Source organism: Halichoerus grypus, chromosome 6 (genome assembly GCF_964656455.1).
Source record: "Halichoerus grypus chromosome 6, mHalGry1.hap1.1, whole genome shotgun sequence".
In the NCBI taxonomy this organism is placed as follows: domain Eukaryota; kingdom Metazoa; phylum Chordata; class Mammalia; order Carnivora; family Phocidae; genus Halichoerus; species Halichoerus grypus.
The window spans coordinates 124,486,401-124,513,168 of NC_135717.1; the positions used below are offsets into that span (position 1 = coordinate 124,486,401).

At 36.8% G+C, this 26,768-nt stretch overlaps 1 protein-coding gene across 7 annotated transcripts in view; it reads left to right on the forward strand.

Annotated features, from left to right (window-relative positions):
- Positions 1 to 26,768, forward strand: part of SLC16A7 (solute carrier family 16 member 7) — a 179,148-nt gene that overhangs the window by 46,899 nt on the left and 105,481 nt on the right. The window contains exon 1 of one of the 7 annotated variants that reach the window (XM_078076198.1): positions 12,554 to 12,572. The exons of 4 other annotated variants lie outside the window; for them this stretch is intronic. The gene's annotated coding sequence lies outside the window, so the exon portion shown is untranslated. Of the gene's footprint in view, positions 1 to 12,553; positions 12,672 to 24,647; positions 24,673 to 26,768 lie in introns of those variants that run through there. 2 more of the 7 variants (XM_036073844.2, XM_078076196.1) reach the window with 2 other exon arrangements.

Genomic DNA, 26,768 nt, shown 5'->3' on the forward strand with positions numbered 1-26,768 from the left:
ATAAGAGAAGTTGCTTTTTTAGGCATGGGATAAGGAATGTAATTATTGCAGACAAAAGTGGATTGTAGCGAATAGTACCAATATATCATTGTATCTATAAATGAAATGAATTCAAAATTACATACTCCAGTGATAGTCACTGAAGCCAGAAAGAAAATTAACTGTAGTAGGATGTTATGTCCTTAGATATGTTAACTTTATCATATAAATTTTACTTATTGTGATATGATAATGCTAGTAATTTTATAAAATGTATTCTAATGTTGATTCTAAGTTCAAATGGATTTAATTGTCACTGCAAGGAAATTCTTTGCAGGTAGAACTGACAAGTTTTCATGTGATATTTACTAAAGGAGAAAATTACATGTCTGTAGTCTGCTTATTATAGTCTTGGAACTTAACACAATAAGCAAATTGACTGCCAGTCTCAAATTCCTTCCATTTTAGACTATAATGTCAGAGTTCTCTGGTGAAATGAGGTAACAATACCAGTGCTATCCAAATGACACTGTATTTCCTCTATTCTTTCCTCTTAGTCTTTGCTCTGTGAAGTATATTTAAATAATCTTTAAAAAATTTTGATGATCTTTTTAAAGTGTTCTTAATTTATTGTTAGAGCTTAGAAATCTTACTCCTGCTTTAATTTTTTAAATTAATAAATTTAATGTAAATAGAATTTTAATGTATTTATGTAATAATTTCAAATTATTGCTTTATAAACAGACATATACATACACTGATACATTATCCTACTAAAAGTAGAGGGAAAAGTCTCCCCAAAGTTAAAAACAGGTTATTGTTTTGAAATCCCGAATACATTGAATTGAAGTGAATGTCTTTGAAGTTTTTGTAGGAACTCCTTAGCACTTTGGGAAACAGGACTTAAGGCAGAAAATACAAAGGCAGGGCACAAAGGCGGGCACTACAGTTTCGATGTAGGATTTGTGGTGATGTGAAGTAATTTAATAAATCCGTCCATATCTACAGAGGGCCTTGAAATAAAACCTCGGAAATTTAGAGAAGGCAAACACCAGTTTCAGCCAGTGCAATAGAATGCTACATGCTAAGACTTTCAGAGATGGAGTTGGATACCTTTTTCGTTTTTTTAAACATGAGTCTCAATATTTAGATGGTTATTCTCAGGTTCTTTTGGGAGTCACTGTCAGATGTGATGCTTTCTTGTGAAAACTTAGACATGGGAATCTTGGAAACCAAAGGACTCGAGGACTCAGTGCCGACAGTACTTGTAAGCACCCTCAGTGTGTCTAGTTATGCCAAGTCATGCTGCTTGCGGAATTGGTGGATGTTAATGTGAATGGGAATATTGACTTGGCTGGTGTTTAAATCTGTTTTTAAAAATAGAATGGATTTTAGAGTTGGCACTAATAGCCTTTAGTCCTTCTATGACTCCATATTCTGTGTGATCTCAGTCAAGAGATGAAGCTTCAGTTTCTCTGTGTATAAAAGAGAGCTGGATATAAACACTTCTTCCGTCAGAAGAGTATTTTAAAGGTAATAAATGATAAATTTCAATAATAATAAGAATTATGCTACTATTACTAATGTGAATGCTGGTTTTAAAATAAACGTGGAGACTATAGGTGATATAGTTTTTGCATGTTTTTTGGTAAGGTTTGGTGGGGTCCGGAGCCAATGCCCAAGAAAGAATTCTTGAGATGCCTTTGGTGCAAAATGGTGGTTTTATTAAAGATTTGTTTTTATTTGCTAGAGAGAGAAAGAGAGGGAGAGAGAGCACGTGCACAAGCAGGGGGATGGCAGGCAGAGGGAGAAGCAGGCTCCCCGCTGAGCAAGAAGCCTGATGTGGGACTCCATCCCAGGACCCTGGATCATGAACTGAGCCGAAGGCAGACGCTTAACCGACTGAGCCACCCAGGCATCCCAAAATGGTGGTTTTATTAAAGCACAGGTACAGGACCCATGGGCAGAAACAGATGCTGCCCTAGGATTATGAGGAGTAGCTGATTATATACTTTGGGGTTGGGGTAAATAAAGATAAAGGAAGTTCCAAAAGGATTTTCATATGCTAAAGAAGACTCAGGGACGTAGGAGGGCTTGCTATTGTCAAACTAAGGTTGTTTTTTCCTCTAGCAAGGCATTAACATTAAGACAGGTAGGAGCTTCCTGGAGGAACATTATACTCTGCCTGCCTCAAGTGTTTGTCAATGGGATGCAGATTATAAGGACATTTAATTTTATCTACATTTCCTTCTGCTTTTGTTTCCCACATCATAGGTATATACCTTTATTATTTATTTTTGAGACCATTTAAAAAATAACTATAATTTGAACAAAAATAATGATATTGGGTTTCTTATATTTAATTTGTATAAGGCTTTCCTACAAAGAGTTTCCACATTCATGGTTTAATCTAATTTGATTCTCAATACAATCCTGGTGTAGAGCAGGTCAGGTGTTATTACCCCACTGTGTGCATGAGAAAACTGATGCTCAGCACTGAATCAAGACTCATAAATTTTTTTTTAAAGATTTTATTTATTTATTTGACAGAGGGAGAAACAGCGAGAGAAGGAACACAAGCAGGGGGAGTGGGAGAGGGAGAAGCAGGCTTCCTGCAGAGCAGGGAGCCCGATGTGGGGCTTGATCCCAGGACCCTGGGATCATGACCTGAGCCAAAGGCAGACGCTTAATGACTGAGCCACCCAGGCGCACCAAGACTCATGATATTTTAAGAGAGATAATTTGAAATCAGATGTTCTTATTACCAGTAACTCTTTTCAGAATTATATTTAATTGGCCAAATTTCCTTTTGGATTTGGGTTGCTAGCTATTTTTAGCTGTATTGTTAGAGGAGTGTGATAAATTTACAACTCTGTGTCAGCTGTTTATCATGAACAGTTCCTAGACCAACTGTATGGTCTTTTACCTCAAGTTCATGAACAAATCATAGTTTGTCCACGTGGTAGGCAGAATCATGGCTCCCACATCCTAATCCTCACACCCTATGAATATGTTACTTCGTGAGGGAGAAGTTAGGGTGCTAATCAGATGACCTTGAGCTTATCCTTGATTATATGCATGGACCCAGTGTAATCACCAGGGGCTTGATAAGTGAAGGAGAAATGGCAGCATGAAAAGGACTTCAGGTGGCATTGCTGGTTTGGAGATGAAGGAATGTAGCCACAGGCCATGGAATAGGGTGACTTTTGGAAGCTGGAAAATGCAGGGAAACAGATTCTCCCCTTGGCCTCCCACTGACACCTTGATTTTAGCCCAGGGAGACTTCTGACCTCCAGAGCTATAAGATAAATAAATTTGTGTTGTTTGATGCCACTAAGTTTGTGGTTGTTCATTACAGTAGCAATAAAAAACTAATATAGGCTGATGCTGCAACTATAGGGGAAGCCTGAGAGTAGAGTGAGTTAATGCCAGGGGGACATTAGGTCAATCATGGGGGATTTGCTCCTTTGATTTGTTAAGTTTTGTCCATACTGAGCATCTAACCATTGAGGTAGGTTATAATACATCATATGGTTCCTTTGGGATACATGGTTTATTAAGGGGACTGGCTATCCCTGTGTGTTTCTTATTAGTTAAATGCACAGATTATGGAACCTGAGTAGATGAGTTCAAATCCTGGCCCTGATTCTTACTAATTATAATCTGCCTAAGCATCATGTTTTTCATCTGTGAAATGAGAAGAGTAAAAAGCATCTTCTTCATTGGGCCGCTGTGAGAATTAACTGTGTTAATTTATGTTAAGTACTTGGAAGGGTACTTGGCCCACAGCAGGGTCTGTATAAGTATTAGCTGCTATTATTATTATTACTTTTATTCCTTGAATATTGTACTCTCTAGAGTCATACTTTGTTTTCAGGTACAGTAAGGAAACTGTCCAAAACTTTAGGGTGAATGCCTTTGGGGTAGAGGCATTTTAATGCAACTAAATTCTGTCAACTTTGTAACTTGCTATTTAAGGTAATTTTTAAAATCTCTTGTACTTTTAAGTAACTCTCTTCCTTGTCTGTTCTCATTATCACTAACATGTGGATGGAGCAAATTTTGCATATTCTAAAATAATTCACTTCATTTTATTCATGTGTATTTCTATTTTACCTGTCATATTTTAAGTCTTTAGGTTTGTTTGGATGTCACTGTTTAAGCATGCACATTTCTTGGTTCTAGGAAAAGTATGCAGCACCCTGTAAAAAGAGGTCTTAGATTAAAAAAAATACTTTGCAAGTGAGAAACAGCTAGTCTGAGTGTTGAATTTTCAAAGACATTCCATTAAGAGAGGAGCCTCAAGTGGATGGATAGAAATTGCTACTTCTGTCAATGTGACATTCTCTGTGTCTGGCAGTGGTGTTGTGGGTCTTCTTTGGGCCTGATAGCATATATTAGGTCAGCCTTTTGACTTTGGCCATAGTAGCTATATTCCAAGGCACAATATATTAATTAATTCAGCCAACACGTGTCATGTACCTCTGAATGTCAACAGATGAATGAAGTCTATTCAAGGCTTTCCTCGTGTGGTGGGGAAGAACCAGTGATACCTGAAATAGTAGAGTCCTAGTGGTGAAGTTAGGCTGGATGTGAGATCTGGTCTCTTGGTCTGGCTACCTACACACAAAGGCTGGTAGGAACATGCTGTGATTTCTTAAATAGTTTGTGATCATGCATTGGTCTTACGGAATAACTTATCTCTGCTTGTTGTTGTTTTTTTAACTCCCTAGGTTTTCTCTAGCAATTGGATACTTAAAAATTATAATCACAGGCCAATTAAGTATATGGTTTAGAAACAGACACCGAGACTCACATTGTGTGCTTTTAGTTAAATATTTCTATTTTTCTTCAAATATATTTGACATCTTAGTGGTACCCTTTAGTCAGTTCTTTCAACCTCTATTTTACAGCCTCATTCCTCCCACACTTCACTAAGTGGCATCTCATTTGCCTGGCTATAGCTAAAAAAATCACAGAAAATTAGGAGGGGCTGTCCGCAAGGCACTCAACTGTGTGGAAATAGGTAGATCATTGTGTGGCCTCAGAGAAGCTTTTGAACACTGAAACTACAAAGGATATCACTCTCTCTTGCCTCAGCTTTAACTTTAATCCAGCAGTTGACAGGGGGTGGCAGAAAAGAACAAATTATCACTGGAATGAATGAGTGAATGGAAGGTTTCAAGTAAATTACATACCAAATACCTTGTCATGTTTTCTTTACTTCTGTATGCCTTTCTACCTTGAAAACACATCAAGAAATCAGTAGGGAGGTAAACTGAGCATGCCTGACAATATTCTCCCTATTAGACGTTCCCCTAAGTCACTCACTGTCTCCTCATTTCCTTTATACAAACTGTGGCTTCTGTGGGTTGATGTCAATGGTGATGACCAATAATTGGGCTTTTCTTTCAGGCAGAATTGGCCAGATTTATATTTTCTTGGCAGTATCTTAAACTTAGGGAAAATTTTAAATTAAGTATTTAGTCTTCTCCATTCATGTTATGGTCCAGAAATAATAAATTGGGAGTTCCTGCTATGAGCAACTCAGTCACATTTGCTAATGTGTCCATGGAAAATCTAGTTAATAATGAATCTATTGGTTTCAGATACAGGGGAATACATTTCTATGATACTGTTCTGATTATCAAATCCTAACATTTAACAGCTTTCTGATGTTATGGCAGATGCCTTGAGTAGGTAGACGATTTTGGTTCTTATCTTTAGTGTATGTGAATGTATGTAGCAATGAGTTAAATTATACAAGAACTATAGTATATCACAACTCTAATAAGAGTTTCTATCTCTATTTAAGCTTTAATAATTCAGACTTGTTAACTGTATATTAATCTGTCTTCCATCATGGAAGAGTGACTATATGAGAAAAGAGAACTTGTCTTACTTACCTTACTGTTCATAATACAAAAACTTACATATGCTAGCTGCTCACCAAATGTTGGCTAAATTGATTAATTAACGCAAGGGAAGAAATAGATTCATCTACTCCTTTCGACTCATTTATTTAATTCTTAAAAATGATGCTAAACTAGAAAATGTGGCTTGGGTATGTCATCAAATGGGGTTTCCAGTTAAACTTATTTCCAAGACATAGCATTTCCTTTGTAGGAACAGAACTTGCGCTAGTAAAATTATCACATGGTATAGACCAAACCAGAATTTCTCTCCTCTGTAGGAAGGCACATACGGTTAAGAGAGAGCCCAGAAATGTCTGTACTAAGCTTGCTTAGTTTTTTTTTCTTCTTCTAAATTCAGCCATCACATGGGGAATGAACTGAAGTGTTATTTTACCAGGAGTATCTCCATAAGGAAATAGGAAAGCAGTAGGTAGGTGAGAAACCTGAGACTCAGAGAAGTTAGGTAATTTGTTCAAGGTAGGAAATAGAGTGTATGTCTGAACCCAAACTTTCTAACACTAAATCAAACACTTATTTTTAAAGAATCCTTTAAAGTAGTGTAGAGAAGAACAGCAAGGAGTTGTGCTGCACCCTGGTAGGAAATGGAAATAGCTGGTTCCCCAGACAGATGAAAGCTAGTGAGTAGGCTGGGGCCTGTCTCACAAGGCCAGCCAAAGGCAAATAAGGTCCCTGTCTGCTGCTCAGAGGGACACCAGGAAAGTCGAGGCCACACAGGGAAACCAGAGAGGAATAAAAAAATTGGAGCCATGTGATTTTTATTAAGTCCTAGGGAGTGGTTATAACTCCTATAAACTGCCTTTACCGTATGACTTTACATTACTTTTCTTTATTTCTGAGCTCTCTTGGGATATAGTTGACATGGAACATCGTATAAGGTGTACAATGTGATGATTTGATACAGATATATATTGTGAAGTTATTATCACAATAAGGTTGATTAACACACCTTACATAATTATCATAATTATCAGTTTTTGTTATGGTGAGAACAATTACAACTCTACTCTCCTAGCAACTTTCAAATGTTCAACATGGTATTGTTAACTATAGTCACCATGCTGTCCTCACATCCCCCAAATGTTTTATCTTATAACTGAAACTTTGTACCATTCGATCAACATCTCCTCATTTTCCCCACCCCTCAGCCCTCCACCATCCTACTGTCTCTATGAGTTTGATGTTTTTAGATTCTACATATACATGAGATGATGCCTATTTGTCTTTCTCTGTCTGACGTACTTCACTTAGCATAATGTCCTTAAGGTCCATCCATGTTGTCATAAAAGCCTGAATTTCAATCTTTTTTATGGTGTGTGTGTGTGTGCACCTCTATGCACATGGGCATATCATATATTTTTTTTTCCATTCTTCCACTGATGGACACTTATGTTGTTTCCATATTTCGGCTATCGTGAATAATGCTGCAGCGAATGTAAGAGCACAGATGTCTCCTCAAGATAGTGATATCTTCAGGTATATATGCATAGAAGTAGGACTACTGAATCACATGGTAGTTCTATTTTTAATTTTAGAGGAACCCCTGTAATGTTTTCTGTAGTGGCTGCACCACTTTACATCCCGACCAGCAGTGCACTAGGGTTCCCTTTTCTCCACATCCTCTCCAGCATTTATTTCTGGTCTTTTTGGCCATAGCCATTCTACTTTTCTTATCTATATTCCATTGCATCAACATTTGAAGGTTTTATACTTCCATTTAAAATAATTTAAGGGGCGCATGGCTGACTCAGTCAGTAGAGCACGTGACTCTTGATCTCAGGGTTCTGAGTTCGAGCCCCATGCTGGGTATAGAGATTACTTAAAAATAAAATCTTTTTAAAAATGAAATAAAATAACTCAAAAATTTTAAGGTTTTTATTAACTTTTAGTAAAGATATAAACTTATTTTGAGGTGTGGAAGAATCTCATACCTGGTGAGGTATGACAGGGCCAGTAGATGGAGTGTTGCCTTAAACTCCATTTATTTGTATCTTGTTAATGTCTAATGTCTCTGTAGTATTTTTAAAACCAAGAGAATTAATGGCTTCTAATTTACTAATGGCAGTGAAAAGCCAGAGCACAATTAAAACACCAATGTTAGTATTACTGGCTATAGTGATAGATGGAAACTACACACTTGATCATATTATTTTATAACCTGTCCCCTGGTATTCGTGTGTGTGCGCATGTGTGTGTGTGCGTGTGTGTGTGTATGTGTGTGTGTGTGTGTGTGTGTGTGTGTATGCACACATATAGATGGCTGTGGTGTGTCAGTGTTGGGAAGGGGAGGCAGGAAGGTACTGACCAGTTTTGACTAGGAGTGTGCCATGGTCTGAGCTTATATTAGCTGTATAATTTAGACAAAGTTATTGAGGCTTTAGTCAAGTAGATTGGATGCTGGGATAACAATAGGAAAGCTACCAAATTTATTGAAATTAAATGGTTCTTGTGGGAAAGAAGAAAAGGAGATAGACTTAAGTCCTTGAGGCAGATAGAGAAAGGGAGACAGTGTTGCTGACTCTGAGACTTTGAGCTGAGTCCCTGGCAGGATGCTGGGATATTTAATAGAAAGCTGTGAGATCCCAGTGCATGCTGAGGGGAATGGCAGAGAGCTGAGTGGAATCGAAGGCCAGGGACTCGAAAGGTATTTTTATTTTTTTTTTTTTATTTTTTTTTTAAAGATTTTATTTATTTATTTGAGAGAGAGAGAATGAGAGAGAGCACATGAGAGGGGGGAGGGTCAGAGGGAGAAGCAGACTCCCTGCCGAGCAGGGAGCCCGACGTGGGACTCGATCCAGGGACTCCAGGATCATGACCTGAGCCGAAGGCAGTCGCTTAACCAACTGAGCCACCCAGGCGCCCTCGAAAGGTATTTTTAAAGCACTCTTTCTCCGAACATGTTTCCTAGATTGGCTGAATATGGTAGGATCTTCTATTGACTGGATGACAGTCAAAGAAGGAAGGGTCTTAAATGTTTCCATGTACACAAATCACTCTTCCAATACTTCTGTTCAACTAGTGAGCCACTCTTGTCAACAAAAAGGGGGAAGTCTTGAAATGGTAGAATACTTGTCTATTTTGTGTTTAGGACCACGTTGCTTCCATTATATTTTCCTGCGGCATGTTAAAACCTTAAAGGGATTATTCTGTGAAAGCAAATTTAACTGAAGACTTTTTCCCTTTTATGCATATCAAGGTTAAAAAAAAAAGATTCCTTTTTACATTGTAATTCTGTGGGATAATTAACTCAGGATTGTTTTCTTCTGTTATGTGCTCTTTTTATCTCTGTTATAATTCTGGAATTCAGAAAATAATAGGATCACAATCAGTTGTGCAAAATGAGTGTTCAGGTTATGCTACTCTTTCCAGGAAAAAAAGAAGAAAAAAAGTTTTATTCAGATGAGAAAAGCAATCCATTAAACGATTCCCATCATGTTTGGGAGGTATTTGATTTTTTTTTTTTTTTTTTTTTTTTTGCCTTTTGACTAGCTGTCTGCTTTTCTCACCCTAAGTATATACCCGAACTTTCAGCTCTGTGGAATTTCTTGCACATTTTATTCAGATGACAAACTTGGGCTTTCCACATTAATTCAGTTTTCACTTCTTAGTCATAATACACAAAACATCAAAATCTCACAAGGGAAATGTACAAATGCTGCATGGAACTTGGGAATAATGCTATAAATAAATTCATTGCCAAGAACTTATTGTCATGTTTCAAATGCAGAATTAATAACCTGTTCCGAGAGCACACATGCTATTCATCAAGGTTTTCCCCTGAGAATATATTTCCTCTCTCTACTGTCCCCACATTATTGAAGAATTCTAGAAACTGGAATTAAAAAAAAAAAAGTCTCACATTATCATATTTTTGAAATTGCTCTTGAGAATTTGTAACCTTGGCAAAGGTTAGTCACCTTCAGCCATTTTTATCCCCAGGGCTCATGATGCACAAGTCTGTTTTGCATGAGGCTTTTCTTTTCTCAAAGGTTTATGTAGCAAACACGACTGTCTGTATTTATCTCACACCCCACAGAACTTAGTTGTTCAGCTTTAATAACATGATTTCTCTGTGCTTTAACCAAGATACATTTCTCGTTTAAAAAAAGAGTCAAATTGTTGAATGTTATACTGTGATTACTTAGGTGTCCAAAGTTGCATATTAAAGCCTATTAGTTATATTTGCCATTTTTTCTACTTCAGCAAACACTAATTTAAATTAAGTAATTTTGACTTTTTGGTAGATCTGCTAAAAATGCATATTTGAGATGATAAAATAGGAGAAATATCTTATATGCAGAAAAATAAATTCTACATTGAGAAAGCAAATATATTATTTATAATTAAGAGCTCTTTAAATTTTTCCAACGGACTCTATTAAGTTAACAGACCATGGGTTCTATCACTTGGATTGTAATTTTTCAAGGATTTAATATTGTGATAACAATAAGCAAAATCATACAAAATAAGTACAAAATACATTGTACAGCCTCCTTCCAATTCTAATCTTTCTAGACCTTATGTTACTTTCTTGATGACATAATTTTTACATATCAAACTTAGATATATGTTTGTGTTTCTCATTTTGTTTAACCTTAGAAATAATACTAAGTGGAAAATATTAATTATACATTTAAGAGCTTTTTAAATGTAGCATTCTCAGTATAATTAACAGCATGCTTACTTAAAGTTAATAATCATTTCTTTGCATAAAATTGAGTCTTATTGTCATATTTGCTATATATAAAAGCTGTTGATAAAGCACATGATTTTGTTGAAATTTTATTCTTCCACTGCTTTGAAAAATAATCTACTTTGAGGTATATTTATAGAGTACAAAATGAAGTTATTATTAATTGATTAATCACCTATATCCCATCAGGTAATTTTACCCCAAATAAATATAATTGAATGTTTGCTAGCTTCTAAACACTGCTGTGTTGGAATGAAGGTATTTGAAGAGTTGTCAGTAAAGATGTTCTCTGCTTTGATCATCAGATATACTACATAATTGTGAAATCCATAGTACAATTTGTTCAGTGTATTACAGCTTCACTGTATATCTAATATTGTATTAGGCAAAATTTCTTAACTATTTTATTTTATTTTTTGAATTTAGCTTTAATAAAGAAGAGAGAAAAATACCACATGTCATATTATATAAAGACATTTGCTTTATTTCATTAAATAAATTAGAGGAAATGTCCAGAAACTATTTATGTTATCACTTGGTTATTGTAACCAGTATATGCATTTAGAAAATCAGCCTAATAAAATATTTGGGTGGCTCCTGGTTGATTCAGTCAGTTAAGCAACTGACTCCTGATATTAGCTCAGGTCTTGATCTCAGCTCAGGTCTTGATCTCAGGGTTCTGAGTTCAAGCTCCATGTTGGGCTCCATGCTAGGTGTGAAGCCTACTTAAAATGAACTAACTAAATAATTAAAATATTTGGGCAGCATATTTTACAGCTAGCTATCGCTTAGTGCCTAGGTCTCAATAATGAAATCTTTTACATGGGGAATCAAATTCCCCTCACCTACTGACCATGGATAGGAAGGATGGCCTCCTATTCAGTGGAGAGGATTTGGATCCAAACTAATATTGGAATCCGGGACCCATTATTTATCAGCCAAATGGCCTTATATAGGAGTAATCAAAACTGTGAGCTTCAATGTCCTCATAAGTATGTATCATAATGTCTATATTATATGGTTTAGAGAATGAGGTTGTGGATATAAATTATTTGGTAAAATACTACCTAGCATATGAAAAACACCCAGTAAATGATAGCTCTTCATTTCTCTAAAGGTTAGTATATTTCTTCAAATACAAAGATGGCAACACTGACCCACCATCAGAATCACTGTCACACTCTTAGTTCAATAAGAGTGTCACCCTTTCTGACAGAGGGCATGATGCATTTACAGAATGGCTGGTCAAATAGTGTGATTTATAATTAGGCAACAAAAGGAAGGTAACTGCTCCTCGAGGAATTCAACACATGACCTTGGCCTCTCTCTCCTTTTTAAGAGATTTTATTTATTTGAGAGAGAGAGAGAGCTCACACATGAGTGAGCATGAGCAGGGAGGGGGATGGCTAGGGGGGAGGGGTAGAGGGAGAGGGACAAGCAGACTTCCCGCTGAGCAGGGAGCCCGCCCCAGGGCTCCACCCGGGGCTCCCAGGGCTTGATCCCAGGACTCAAGGATCATGACCTAAGCAGAAGGTAGACACTTAACTGACTGAGCCACCCAGATGCCCCTGACCTTGGCCTCTTTATTATTGCTCATACCTTACTGAATTATCTAGTCCTAGACTCAGTGAAGATTCACTGGCACATTAATTTATATATTATAGGACTTTTGCAGTGTGTTCTAGACATAATATGAAATCACATGGTGGTAAATACACTTGAAAATGTGTATTTTACATGATATAAACTCAGAGAAAAAGAATTAGAAGATTAAATTTAGCAGTTCAAATTGACAGACTTGGTTACCTTCTTTGACCCAGGATATAATCTAAGCCAAGTTAACTTTACCCAGTGAAAAGTATGAACTCACTGTGCCTGTCAAAGCATGTTCTTCAAGAAAAGAGAGGGCTACCTTTCCCCTATTTGAGAGAAGAGAGAGGGAAGGGAAAAGCACAGAGTCTCTTGAGGTATGTGTGCACGTTTGCTTCTGGCTAAAAGTTAATGATCCGTTGCCTCTGTTCCCAGCTCTGAGCCCTGAGAAAAGTGGAAAACTGTTCTCTATTCAGGTAACTTTTAAATTATACAAATTGTACCCATGTTAGGCTATTCTTTAGATTATAGACATGTGGATTTTTTTTCACTTCTTTAATATCAACTAATTACATGTTCTAGGCTTAATGAAAGAACAATGAAAAACTATAAATGTTGACTAGTCCTTCTCTAAAGATTTTGCTTTTTGAGTTTTATGGAGTTAAGGCTAATGAGGTATTCTGTGCTTGCTTTAGGAAAACAGGATTTTTAAATGTTTTTCTAAAACTAACTTGTCATTCTTAAACCTCTTGGCTGAAAGATGTATTAATCATAATTACTTAAAATAATATGGTATATTATATAGCCTGCCAAGTCTTCATTAGTAAGGAAGATTTTAAAATTTGCTTATGACTGACATTTTGAAAATAACAGTCTTTAATCACTAAAATTTCATTTTTATTTGATGTTATATAACAATGTCAAAGATAATCTAATTTTTCTTATTTTAAATCATTGTGTTTTATAAATGTCTGTGTGTACTTTGCTGAAAAAATTGTAAAAATAAATTGATTTTTTTATGGGGCTTAGGTAATTTGTTCCTCAAATGTTTGGGATTATGTTATGGCAAGATAAGAAGTTATTGACAGTTACATTGCAGGTGATGCTGTCTGTGTAGTTGAGATGTAATTAAAGACATTGCTTACTAAATTTTACAGTTTTCAAAGCTTTTCTAAAAATAAAATTATTTACTCTATACATTTACAGAGTAATCATATTCTGCATTGAGTTCCCAAGATAAAGAGAGATATTGCTTAAGCCACTAGAGCACAAATTAGAAGAATTTATTTAGAGTCCTGTTTTTTTTTCTGGAGTGTCTGGCCATTGTTATCTTATTTCAGCAAGTATTCCAGGCCAAGAAAATTTGTTTTACAGGTTGTATTGAGATTCAGGTGATAAAGATGAGTAAATATTAAAAGCTAAATTTTACTGTGGTAGTTTTCCATTTACATTTCTTTTGAACTGCAATTAAATGTCAGTCAGTGATCTTAGGGCTGAAATTTGGAGCTAGCAGGAACCTTGAAGAACATCACGTTATATACAAGGAGCTGAGTCCAGAGAGGGAAAGTAACAACTTTTGGGAGAGCTGGGACTAAAACTAAAGTCTCTATTTACTGGGGGACAATACAGTTAATGGTTTATCAGTCATGTTCCTACTGTTTTTGAATGGAAAATCATATTTATGCCTTAATACATTTTTATTTGGAGGTGTAGCTAAATAAGCACTGGCATTTAAGGTATAATTCTCTAGTGATATTTTCCAGATTCACCCTTGGCATTGCTAAAATTTGTGTGTCCATTTATTATAGTGCATATAGTCTCATCCTTCTTTCTGTGTATGGACTTGCTTAGGTATATTTAAGTTCTCAAGGTTAGAGAAGAGAGTGTTGCCAATACTCAGTTTGATACACACTAAAACCATGCCTACATGTTCATAATTTATAACAATGTTTAAGTGGCTGTAGTTTCACTAATTAAAGAAATGTAAAAATGAGTAAAATAAAAATATGCAGATAAATATGAATTATCTTCATTTAAATTTTGAAGCAATCTGCATGCCATCCAGAGATAAAACGATTATTTGACTTAGGCTGATTTAAAAAATTAAATTTTGAGACCCTGACAATGAAGACAGTGGTTCTTTTAAAGTGGAGTATGTATAGATTTCTTATCATGTTTTTAGTAGACTTTTCTCTTCATCTTTTATTATTAGATACTCAGAACCAGGCTTGCACATATTAAAATGTAGGTGCTGTTCTCATTCACTGTGTCCATTGGATATTCACCCTCTCAGTTTTCCTTTGGAAATACGCAAATCAAGTTACCATCAAAAAGTCAGTCTCTGTTCCTTTAGCCCATTATCAGATGTACTCCCATGAATTGCTGAAAAATCCACTAAGGCTCTTTGGCAGTTACCTATAGATAGTGCACATGTGTGCACATGCACACACGCACACACACATACCAGATCTCTCTAAAAGATAAACAGAGAGTACCAATGTTTTCAATGCTGTAAAGCGTAGGTGTTGGAAAAACTGCTCAGAGCCTCAGCATCACAGGTAAGTTGTTTTGCAAATCATGGGTAAATCACATGACCTGTAAGAGCCTCTGTTAAGTGAGTTATAAATGGGGGTTATAACAATAATAATAGTGTTCCTTCACTTGTTTAGTATGAGAATCATGTCAATTTATATAAAACTTTACCTGGTAGACTATAAATCCTTATTGAGCACTTCCTAGGGCTGCCATAACAAAGTACCACAAAGTAGGTGGCTAAAAACAACAGAAATTTATTCTCTCTCAGTTCTGGAGACCTGAGGTCTGAAATGAGAGCTTTCACTCCTCTGTGCTTTCTTGGAAGCCTCTAGGAAAGGATCCATCCTGTCCTTTCCTCTTCTGTCTACGGACAGCCCCAGGCTGTGGCAGCATGATTCCAATCTATGCCTCTGTCTTCACATGGCATTCTGTCTGTGTTGCTATCTCTTCACCTGGCCGTCTTCTTATAAGGATACCTGTCATACTGGAGTAGGAGTCCACCCTACTCCAGCATAACCTTATCTTAACTATATCTGCATTGGCCCTATTTCCAAATAAGGTCACATAATGAGGTATTGGAGCTTAGGACTTAAATGTATTTTTTTTTTTTTTTTTGAGGGACACAGTTCAACCCATAACAGTCTACTTCTGATCCTCCCCTAAGTTATGTCCTTCCCATGTAAAAAATACATCCACCCAATCCTAATATCCTCCACAGTCTTAACCATTCTAGTGTCAATTCTAAGTCCAAATGCTATCTAAATCAGTTAAAGGGTGGGACTTGGGGTATTTGCCCTCAGGGGCAAAACTCCACTCCATTTGTGGACCTGTGAAGCCCAGAAAGTGAGTCATCTGCTTCCAAGATAAAACAGTAGGACAGATATAGAATAGATATTCCTCTTCAAAAAGGGAGAAATTGGAAGGAAAAAGGGCCACTGGTCTAAAGCAAGTTTGCATCTTAGCAGAACAAGTTCCATTAGGTTTTAAGGCTTGAGAACAATTCTCTGTGTCTCCATGCTCTGTCCTCTGTATCAGTCAGGGTTCTACAGAGAAACAAAACTGAAAGATTAATTTTAAGGACTTGGCTTATGCAATTACAGGGGCTGGCAAGTCTGAAATCTGCAGAGCAGGCTAGCAGGCTGGAAATTCATGTAAGAGTTGATGTTTCAGTCTTGAGTCCAAAATTCATAGGGCCTGTCAGCAGGCTAGCAACTCAGGCAGGGTTTCTATGTTACAGTTTTGAGGCAGAATTCTTTCTTCTTTTATTTTTATTTTTATTTTTTTAAAATTTTATTATGTTATGTTAATCACCATACATTACATCATTAGTTTTGATGTAGTGTTCCATGATTTCTTTGCATATATCACCCAGTGCTCCATTCAATACATGCCTTCTTTAATACCCATCACCAGGCTAACCCATCCACCCAACCCCCTCCCCTCTGGAACCCTCAGTTTGTTTCTCAGAGTCCATAGTCTCTCATGGTTTGTCTCCCCCTCTGATTTCCGCCCCCTTCATTTTCCCCTTCCTATTATCTTTTTTTTTTAACATATAATGTATGATTTGTTTCAGAGGTACAGGTCTGTGATTCATCAGTCTTACACAATTCATAGCGCTCACCATAGCACATACCCTCCCCAATGTCTATCACCCAGCCATCCCATCCCTCCCACCCCCCTCCACTCCGGCAACCCTCAGTTTGTTTCCTGAGATTAAGAATTCCTCATATCAGTGAGATCATATGATACATGTCTTTCTCTGATTGACTTATTTCGCTTAACATAATACCCTCTACTTCCATCCACGTTGTTGCAATTGGCAAGATTTCTTTTTTTTTTTTTGATGGCTACATAATATTCCATTGTATATCTATACCACATCTTCTTTATCCATTCATGTCCATGTTGATGGACATCTTGGCTCTTTCCATAGTTTGGCTATTGTGGACATTGCTGCTATAAACATTGGGGTCCACATACCCTTTCGGATCACTACATTTGTATCTTTGGGGTAAATACCCAGTAGTGCAATTGCTGGGTCATATGGTAGCTCTATTTTCAACTTTTTGAGGAACCTCCATACTGTTTACCAGAGTGGCTGCACCGGCTTGCGTTCCCATCAACAGTGTAGGAGGGTTCCCCTTTCTCCGCATCCTCGCCAACATCTGTCGTTTCCTGACTTGTTCATTTTAGCCATTCTGACTGGTGTGAGGTGGTATCTCATTGAGGTTTTGATTTGGATTTCCCTGATGCTGAGTGATGTTGAGCACTTTTTCATGTGTCTGTTGGCCATTTGGATGTCTTCTTTGCAAAAATGTCTGTTCGTGTCTTCTGCCCATTTCTTGATTGGATCATTTGTTCTTTGGGTGTTGAGTTTGATAAGTTCTTTATAGATTTTGGATACTAGCCCTTTATCTGATATGTCATTTGCAAATATCTTCTCCCATTCTGTCTGTTGTCTTTTGGTTTTGTTGACTGTTTCTTTTGCTGTGCAAAACCTTTTTATCTTGATGAAGTCCCAATAGTTCATTTTTGCCCTTGCTTCCCTTGCCTCTGGCAGTGTTTCTAGGAAGAAGTTGCTGCGGCTAAGGTCAAAGAGGTTGCTGCCTGTGTTCTCCTCTAGGATTTTGATGGACTCCTGTCTCACATTTAGGTCTTTCATCCATTTTGAATCTATTTTTGTGTGTGGTGTAAGGAAATGGTCCAGTTTCATTCTTCTGTATGTGGCTGTCCATTTTTCCCAGCACCAATTGTTGAAGAGACTGTCTTTTTTCCATTGGACATTCTTTCCTGCTTTGTCGAAGATTAGTTGACCATAGAGTTGGGGGTCCATTTCTGGGCTCTCAATTCTGTTCCATTGATTGATGTGTCTGTTTTTGTGCCAGTACCATACTGTCTTGATGATTACAGCTCTGTAATAGAGCTTGAGGTCTGGAATTGTGATGCCACCAGCTTTGGTTTTCTTTTTCAACATTCCTCTGGCTATTCGGGGTCTTTCCTGGTTCCATACAAATTTTAGGATTATTTGTTCCATTTCTTTGAAAAAAGTGGATGGTGTTTTGATAGGGATTGCATTAAATGTGTAGATTGCTCTAGGTAGCATTGACATCTTCACAATATTTGTTCTTCCAATCCATGAGCATGGAACGTTTTTCCATGTCTTTGTGTCTTCCTCAGTTTCTTTCATGAGTATTTTATAATTTTCTGAGTATGGATTCTTTGCCTCTTTGGTTAGATTTATTCCTGGGTATCTTATGATTTTGGGTGCAATTGTAAATGGGATCGACTCCTTAATTTCTCTTTCTTCTGTCTTGTTGGTGTATATAAATGCCACTGATTTCTGTGCATTGATTTTATATCCTGCCACTTTACTGAATTCCTGTATGAGTTCTAGCAGTTTTGGGGTGGAGTCTTTTGGGTTTTCCACATAAAGTATCATATCATCTGCAAAGAGTGAGAGTCTGACTTCTTCCTTGCTGATTCGGATGCCTTTTATTTCTTTTTGTTGTCTGATTGATTCCTGTGGCTAAGACTTCTAATACTATGTTGAATAGCAGTGGAGATAGTGGACATCCCTGCCGTGTTCCTGACCTTATGGGGAAAGCTCTCAGTTTTTCCCCATTGAGAATGATATTTGCTGTGTGTTTTTCATAGATGGTTTTTATGATATTGAGGTATATACCCTCTATCCCTATACTCTGAAGAGTTTTGATCAAGAAAGAATGCTGTACTTTGTCAAATGCTTTTTCTGCATCTATTGAGAGGATCATATGGTTCTTGTTCTTTCTTTTATTAATGTATTGTATCACATTGATTGATTTGTGGATGTTGAACAACCTTGCAGCCCGGGGATAAATCCCACTTGGTCGTTTTGAATAATCCTTTTAATGTAATACTGTTGGATCCTATTGGCTAGTATTTTGGTGAGAATTTTTGCATCCATGTTCATCAGGGATATTGGTCTGTAATTCTCCTTTTTGATGGGGTCTTTGTCTGATTTGGGGATCAAGGTAATGCTGGCCTCGTAAAATGAGTTTGGAAGTTTTCCTTCCATTTCTGTTTTTTGAAACAGTTTCAGAAGAATAGGTATTAATTCTTCTTGAAATGTTTGGTAGAATTCCACTGGGAAGCCATCTGGCCCTGGGCTCTTGTTTCTTGGGAGATTTTTGATGACTGCTTCAATATCCTTAGTGGTTATGGGTCTGTTCAGGTTTTCTATTTCTTCCTGGTTCAGTTTTGGTAGTTGATACATCTCTAGGAATGCATCTATTTCTTCCAGATTATCCAATTTGTTGGCATATAGTTGCTCATAATATATTCTTACAATTGTTTGTATTTCTTTGGTGTTGGTTGTGATATCTCCTCTTTCATTCATGATTTTATTTATTTGGGTCCTTTCTCTTTTCTTTTTGGTAATTCTGGCCAGGGCTTTATCAATCTTGTTAATTCTTTCAAAGAACCAGCTCCTAGTTTCGTTGTTCTGTTCTGTTGTTCTTTTGGTTTCTATTTCATTGATTTCTGCTTTGATCTTTACTATTTCTCTTCTCCTGCTGGGTTTAGGCTTTACTTGCTGTTCTTTCTCCAGCTCCTTTGTGTGTATGGTTAGGTTGTGTGTTTGAGACCTTTCTTGTTTCTTGAGAAAGGCTTGTATTGCTACATACTTTCCTCTTAGGACCGCCTTTGCTGCATCCCAAAGATTTTGAACAGTTGTGTTTTCATTTTCATTGGTTTCCATGAATATTTTTAATTCTTCTTTAATTTCCTGGTTGACCCATTCATTCTTTAGTAGGATGCTCTTTAGCCTCCATGTATTTGAGTTCTTTCCAACTTTCCTCTTGTGATTGAGTTCTAGTTTCAAAGCATTGTGGTCTGAAAATATGCAGGGAATGATACCAATCTTTTGGTACCAGTTGAGACCTGATTTGTGACGTGGGATGTGATCTATTCTGGAGAATGTTCCATGGGCACTAGAGAAGAATGTGCATTCTGTTGCTTTGGGATGGAATGTTCTGAATATATCTGTGAAGTCCATTCGGTCCAGTGTGTCATTTAAAATCTTTATTTTCTTGTTGATCTTTTGCTTAGATGATCTGTCCATTTCAGTGAGGGGGGTGTTAAAGTCCCCCACTATTATTGTATTGTTGTCGATGTGTTTCTTTGATTTTGTTATTAATTGGCTTATGTAATTGGCTGCTCCCATGTTAGGGACATAGATATTTACAATTGTTAGATCTTCTTGTTGGATAGACCCTTTAAGTAGGATATAGTGTCCTTCCTCATCTCTTAGTATAGTCTTTGGTTTAAAATCTAATTTGTCTGATATAAAGATTGCCACCCCAGCTTTCTTTTGAGGTCCATTAGCATGGTAAATGGTTTTCCACCCCCTCACTTTGAATCTGGAGGTGTCTTTGGGTCTAAAATGAGTCTCTTGCAGACAGCATATTGATGGGTCTTGTTTTTTTATCCAATCTGATAGGCTGTGTCTTTTGATTGGGGCATTTAGCCCATTTACATTCTGGGTAACTATTGAAAGATATGAATTTAGTGCCATTGTATTCCCTGTAAGGTGACTGTTACTGTATATTGTCTCTCTTCCTTTCTGGTCTATGTTACTTTTAGGCTCTCTCTTTGCTTAGAGGACCCCTTTCAATATTTCTTGTAGGACTGGTTTCGTGTTTGCAAATTCTTTTAGTTTTTGTTTGTCCTGGAAGCTTTTTATCTCTCCTTCGATTTTCAGTAACAGCCTAGCTGGATATAGTATTCTTTTTTTTTTTTTTTTTTTTTAATTTATTTATTAGAGAGCGAGCGAGAGAGAAACAGCATGAGAGGGGAGAGGGTCAGAGGGAGAAGCAGGCTCCCCGCTGAGCAGGGAGCCCGATGTGGGACTCGATCCCGGGACTCCGGGATCATGACCTGAGCCGAAGGCAGTCGCTTAACCAACTGAGCCACCCAGGCGCCCCTGGATATAGTATTCTTGGCTGCATATTTTTCTCATTTAGTGTTCTGAATATATCATGCCAGTCCTTTCTGGGCTGCCAGGTCTCTGTGGATAGATCTGTTGCCAATCTAATGTTTCTACCATTGTAGGTTACAGACCTCTTGTCCCGAGCTGCTTTCAGGATTTTCTCTTTGTCTCTGAGACTCGTACGTTTTACTATTAGATGTCAGGGTGTTGACCTATTTTTATTGATTATGAGAGGGCTTCTTTGTGCCTCCTGGATTTTAATGCCTGTTTCTTTCCCCAAATTAGGGAAGTTCTCTGCTAAAATTGCTCCAGTATACCTTCTGCCCCTCTCCTGTTGAGTTTGTAGGTGTTCAGAATGGTTTGATAACTATCTAGCTGCAGAATTCTTTCTTCTTTGGGAAACTTCAGTTTTTGCTCTTAAGGCCTTCAGCTGATTGGATGAGGGCCACCCATGTTGTGAAGGGTACTTTTCTTCGCTTAAAGTCAATTGGTTATAAATGTTAATTACATCTACAAAATACCTTCACAGCAGTTATCTAGACTATTGTTTGACCAAACAACTGACACCATGGCCTAGCCAAGTTGATGAATAAAATTAACCATCACAGGTAGGGAGTATAGGAGAAAGGAAGTACTTTTTTTTTTGCAAAGTGTTTTGTTCTTTGTCTGCGCCCCCCCCCAACCCCGATAAAAGTTGACTGGGGATTTGGAAATTTTCTAGGGAAACTAGTATTTCCACTTTTTATCTTTTGCCTCTTCAGCCTTCGTTCCTTCTTTTATTGCTTATTCTCAGAGTGATATAGGCTGCTTTGAAGTTCTTGGAGACCTGAATCCATGTATAGTGCATTTTTCTCTCTCCCACCTATCCTGATAGTTCTGTTAAAATAACTTTACATCATAACTATTCTTTGTATAGCTGTGTATAATTTACAGTATGCCTCTACATCTGTTTCATGTTGAACTTGTCAGGCACACTGCAGCCTCAGGACCTTTGCATGTGTTCTTCCTCCAGACAATTTTTTTTCTCGTACTCACACCTTCTTACATCTTTGCTTACAAGTCTCTCTCTTAGTGAGGCTTTCTCTGTGAGGCATTTTCTGACTATGAGGTTTACAATTGCAGCACCCTACCCTCAGCTCTCCACATTTCCCTTTTAGGTTTCATTGTACTCCAGAGTAGTCATCATAGGGAAAGCTTCACATCTCATTTATTTGTTACTTCTCTGATTCCTCCTCTCTTTCTACTGGAATATAAGCTCTGTAAGGGCAGGAATTTTAGTCTCTTTTATTGTTGCTTATACCCAGTGCCTAGAATGGTGCCAAGCACATAGTATGTACATAATATATTTATTGATAGAGTAATTAAATGTTGTCTTAGTTACTTAAGTACTAATAGTATATACTATATTATAGTACTATACTATATACTATATATATGTGTCCATATATAATATTTTATAAAGTTTTATGAGTTATCAGACTTCATATATTGGCATCATACTAGATTAATCCTTTGCCATATGCTTTATTGGAGCCACTCAAACATGTAGCTTTAGCTCATTCATTTTAACTCTGTATATTCCATTCCATGAATATACATAATTTTTTTCTGTTTATCATTTTTTTTCAAGTTTTTATTTAAAATCCAGTTAGTTAATATACAGTGTAATATTAGTTTCAGGTATAGAAGTTAGTGATTCATCACTTACATACAACACCAAGTGCTCATTCCAAGTGCCCTCCTTAATCCCCATCACCCATTTAACCCTTCCCCTCCTGTAACCATTAGCTTGTTCTCTGTAGTTAAGAGTCTGTTTCCCGGTTTCTCTCTCTCTTTTTTTCCCCCTTATGTTCATCTGTTTTGTTTCTTAAATTCCACATATGAGTGAAAACATATGGTATTTGTCTTACTCTGACTTATATCACTTGGTATAATACTCTCTAGTTCCATTCATGTTGTTGCAAATGGCAAGATTTCATTCTTTTTTTTTATGGCTGAGTAATATTCCGTTGTGTATGTGTACCACCTCTTCTTTATCCGTTCATCAGTCATGGGCACTTGGGCTGTTTCCATAATTTGGCTGTTGTTGATAATAACGCTATAAACGTCAAGGTACATGTGTACCTTTGAATTAGTGTTTTTGTATCCTTTGGGTAAATACCTAGTAGTGCAATTGCTGCATCCTAGGTAGCTCTATTTTTAACTTTTTGAGGAACTTTCATACTGTTTTCCAGAGTGGCTGCACCAGTTTGCATTCCCACCAACAGTGCAAAGGGTGCCCCTTTCTCCACATCCTCGCCAATATCTGTTGTTTCCTGTGCTGTTAATTTTAGCCATTCTGACAGGTGTGAGGTGATATCTCATTGTAGTTTTGATTTGTATTTCCCTGATGCCAAGTGATGATGAGCATCATTTCATGTTTCTCTTAGCCATCTGTGTCTTCTTTGGAAAAATATGTATTTATGTCTTCTGCCCATTTTTAAACTGGATTATTTATTTTTTTGGGTGTTCAGTTTGATAAGTTCTTTATAGATTTTGAATACTAACCCTTTATCAGATATGTCATTTGCCAATATCTTCTCCCGTTCATTAGGTTGCCTTTTAGTTTTGTTGATTGTTTCCTTTGCTCTGCAGAAGCTTTTTATCTTGATGAAGTCCCAATAGTTTATTTTTGCTTTTGTTTCCCTTGCCTCCAGAAACGTGTCTAGTAGGAAGTTGCTATGGCCAATGTCAAAGAGGTTTCTGCCTGTGTTCTCCTCTAGGATTTTGATGATTTCCTGGTTCACAATTAAGTTTTCATCCATTTTGAATTCATTTTTGTGTATGGTGTAAGAAAGTGGTCCAGTTTCATTCTTCTGCATGTTGCTGTCCAGTTTTCCCACCACCATTTATTGAAGAGACTGTCTTTTTTCCATTGGATGTTCTTTACTGCTTTGTTGAAGATTAGTTGGCCATATAGTTGTGGGTCCATTTCTGAGTTTTCTGTTCTGTTCCATTGATCTATGTGTCTGTTTTTGTGCCAGTACCATACTGTCTTGGTCAGTACAGCTTTGTAATATAACTTCAAGTTTGGAATTATGTTGCCTACAGCTTTGCTTTTCTTTTTCAAGATTGTTATGGCTATTTGGAGTTTTTTGTGGTTCCATACAAATTTTAAGATTGTTTGTTCTAGTTCTATGAAAAATGCTATTGGTATTTTGATAAGGATTGCATTAAATGTATAGATTGCTTTGGGTAGTATAGACATTTTAACAAGAATATACATACTTTAGTTATCTATTCTTTTATTGATATACAGTTAAATTGTTATCAATTTTTTAAAACTCTTATTTTCATGTAGCTATAAACATTCTTTACCTGTCTTCTTGTGCACAAACATGTGTACATAGGAGAGAAATTGATGATTGTAAGATTTGCACAGCTTCAACAAGCAGTTTTCAATGTGTGGGAGAGTTCTCACTGTTCCACATTCTGTGCTTGTGTGAAATCTATAGAAATCTAGATGTCAGCCATGGAATAGCTTCATTTAATTTCTGTTGCAAAGTTCTGCCTGTGACCCATTGGCTCCAGTGTAAAAAAAATATTATCCCAGGTGGTGAGGGGCAACAGTTTTATTTTTTCTTCCTCCACTCAGGAGGAATTAAGGGAATGGAAGACAAGCCTAGACTGGCTCCTGGCTTATATCAGTGGGTGATTCTCTCATCCCTGATCTTGCATGAAACACTTATTCAAGTCCTCCTCTCTATTATACAGAACATAAACTTTTGCTTCATTGACTGCTTCTGGCTCCAGATTCCAGGAGACTCATGTTTCACCACAGTGTGCTTCTGGTCAGTGGAGATTTTTACTGTTGTTGCTATTATTATTAGGATTATTATCATTAGGTTTAGTTATTTACTTTGGTTTTCTCTTTTCAGATTTTATTTTTCATCATCATGTGCTTGCAGCAGAGGGCTTATATCCAAATGCAAATTTAAGTAAATACCTTTTTTTTCTTTTTAAGGTTTTAATTTTAATTCCAGTTAGTTAACATATCGTGTAATATTAGTTTCAGTAGTAGAACTTCGTGATTCATCACTTACATATAACACCTAGTGCTCATCACAGGTGCCTTCCTTTTTCTTTTTTTTTTTTTTAATTTTATTTTATTATGTTATGTTAGTCACCATACAATACATCACCAGTTTTTGATGCAGTGATCCACGATTCATTGTTTTCGTACAACACCCAGTGCTCCATGCAGTACGTGCCCTCCTTAATACCCACAGATGCCTTCCTTAACCCCCATCACCTATTTAAGCCATCCCTCCAGAACACCTCCCCTCCAGCAACCCTACAGAAATATCTTGATCTGTTAGCTGACTTTTGACTAAAGTTGAATAGCAAACAATAAAGACTGAAGTGGTTGGCCATTCTGTATCACCTATTACAATAAGATAGACTCGCTTTATATTCTAATTGTGTGGGTTGCAAAAATGACATTATTATATAAAAATCAGAGCCTTGCTTGTATTCTTACCTAGAAGAAGGATGTGCCATCTCCATACCAATATGGTTCTGTAAGAGTACTTTTATAGTAGTCCAATGACTTTAATTCAAATACAGTTTTGGATCTAGTCAGCTATTTGAACCAAAGCTTTAATAAAGCTGCAGAATTCTGTACTCTAAAGTGTAAAAGAGTTGACTCTGACTTTTGTAGGCAAGAAGTGTCCATAAAATAACTTATAAGGCTCTTATAAAACTTAGAATTTTGAGCAGTGTAATAAGCATGTCAGGATGATTTTGCTACATAACACTCCCACATATAATGAAGCTAACCTGTTGGATAGAATTTTTAGCATTTTATATCTGGTTGTAGAAGAACATCTACCAAAAATGATGAGTTAGGTTTGGCATAATTAATACTGAGCTGTTCTTTCCGACAGTAATTGGCAAATAGATACAGTTGTTTCTTGAGGATACTTCTGAAATATCCTGGTAAGACCATGTCATCAACATAGACAGAATAAATACTGAAGATAAGAATCCCAGCATGTGAAACAAAATTAAACCTAATTCAGTAAAGGGATGCACTGTTACTTATAGACTAGACAAGTTACCGGTGAATATGTTTATTTTTTGTATTTGTTTTTATTTTTGTCTACTGGTAGTCCTTTGTATTTTTCAGCAATAAAACATTTTATATTAATATTTAATTAAGACTCTTTTTTTCTCCTTAGCATAGGTGAAAATCATGGAAATAGTGAATAACTGTCTCATATAGGCTAGGAAGACGTCAGCAACAATGAAAAAAACCATAACATCCATTTCTTATCATAACACTGAATTTAATATTGGAAACACTTTATAAAGATACAACTGTGTTTTTCATTCTATTAGTTCTTCCAAGTAACTTTAGTCTCTTTTGGACTTCGCTGTGACATTTTCTGGGGCATCATTGGTTAACGATCAGAAAGAGGAAGTCAGTTTTATCTTTTAGTTCTCCAAGTGTACTAGCATCTCTTTACCAAGAACCTGTGCAAAATATTCTTTTTTTTTCTTTATTCTTTTTTCTTTTTGAACAGGCTCCACGCCCAGTGTGGGGCTTGAATGCATGACTCTGAGATCAAGAGTCACATGCTGAGGCGCCTGAGTGGTTCAGTCGGTTAAGTGTCTGCCTTTGGCCCAGGTCATGATCCCAGGCTCCTTGCTCAGCAGGGAGTCTGCTTCTCCCTCTCCTGCTCCCCCTGCTTGTGCTCTCTCTCTCTCTTTCTCTCTGTCAAATAAATAAATAAAATCTTAAAAAAGAGTCGCATGCTCTACTGACTGAGCTAGCCAGGCACCCCCAAAATATTCTTTTTGGATTATTCTTTTCTTTTCACTTAACTATTCATGTTCCTCAATAAAGATTAAAGCAAAATATATTTATAATCTCAGGCTGGATTGATTGTACTTCCTAATACAATGGTTATTACCATATACTGTTTTTTTCTCAACTAGGGTTTGATGAGAAATTTACAACTTAATGCCATAAATCTTAGAATGGATTGAATTAACTTACCTCCTTTGCATTGAGGTGCATAATGTTTATGTG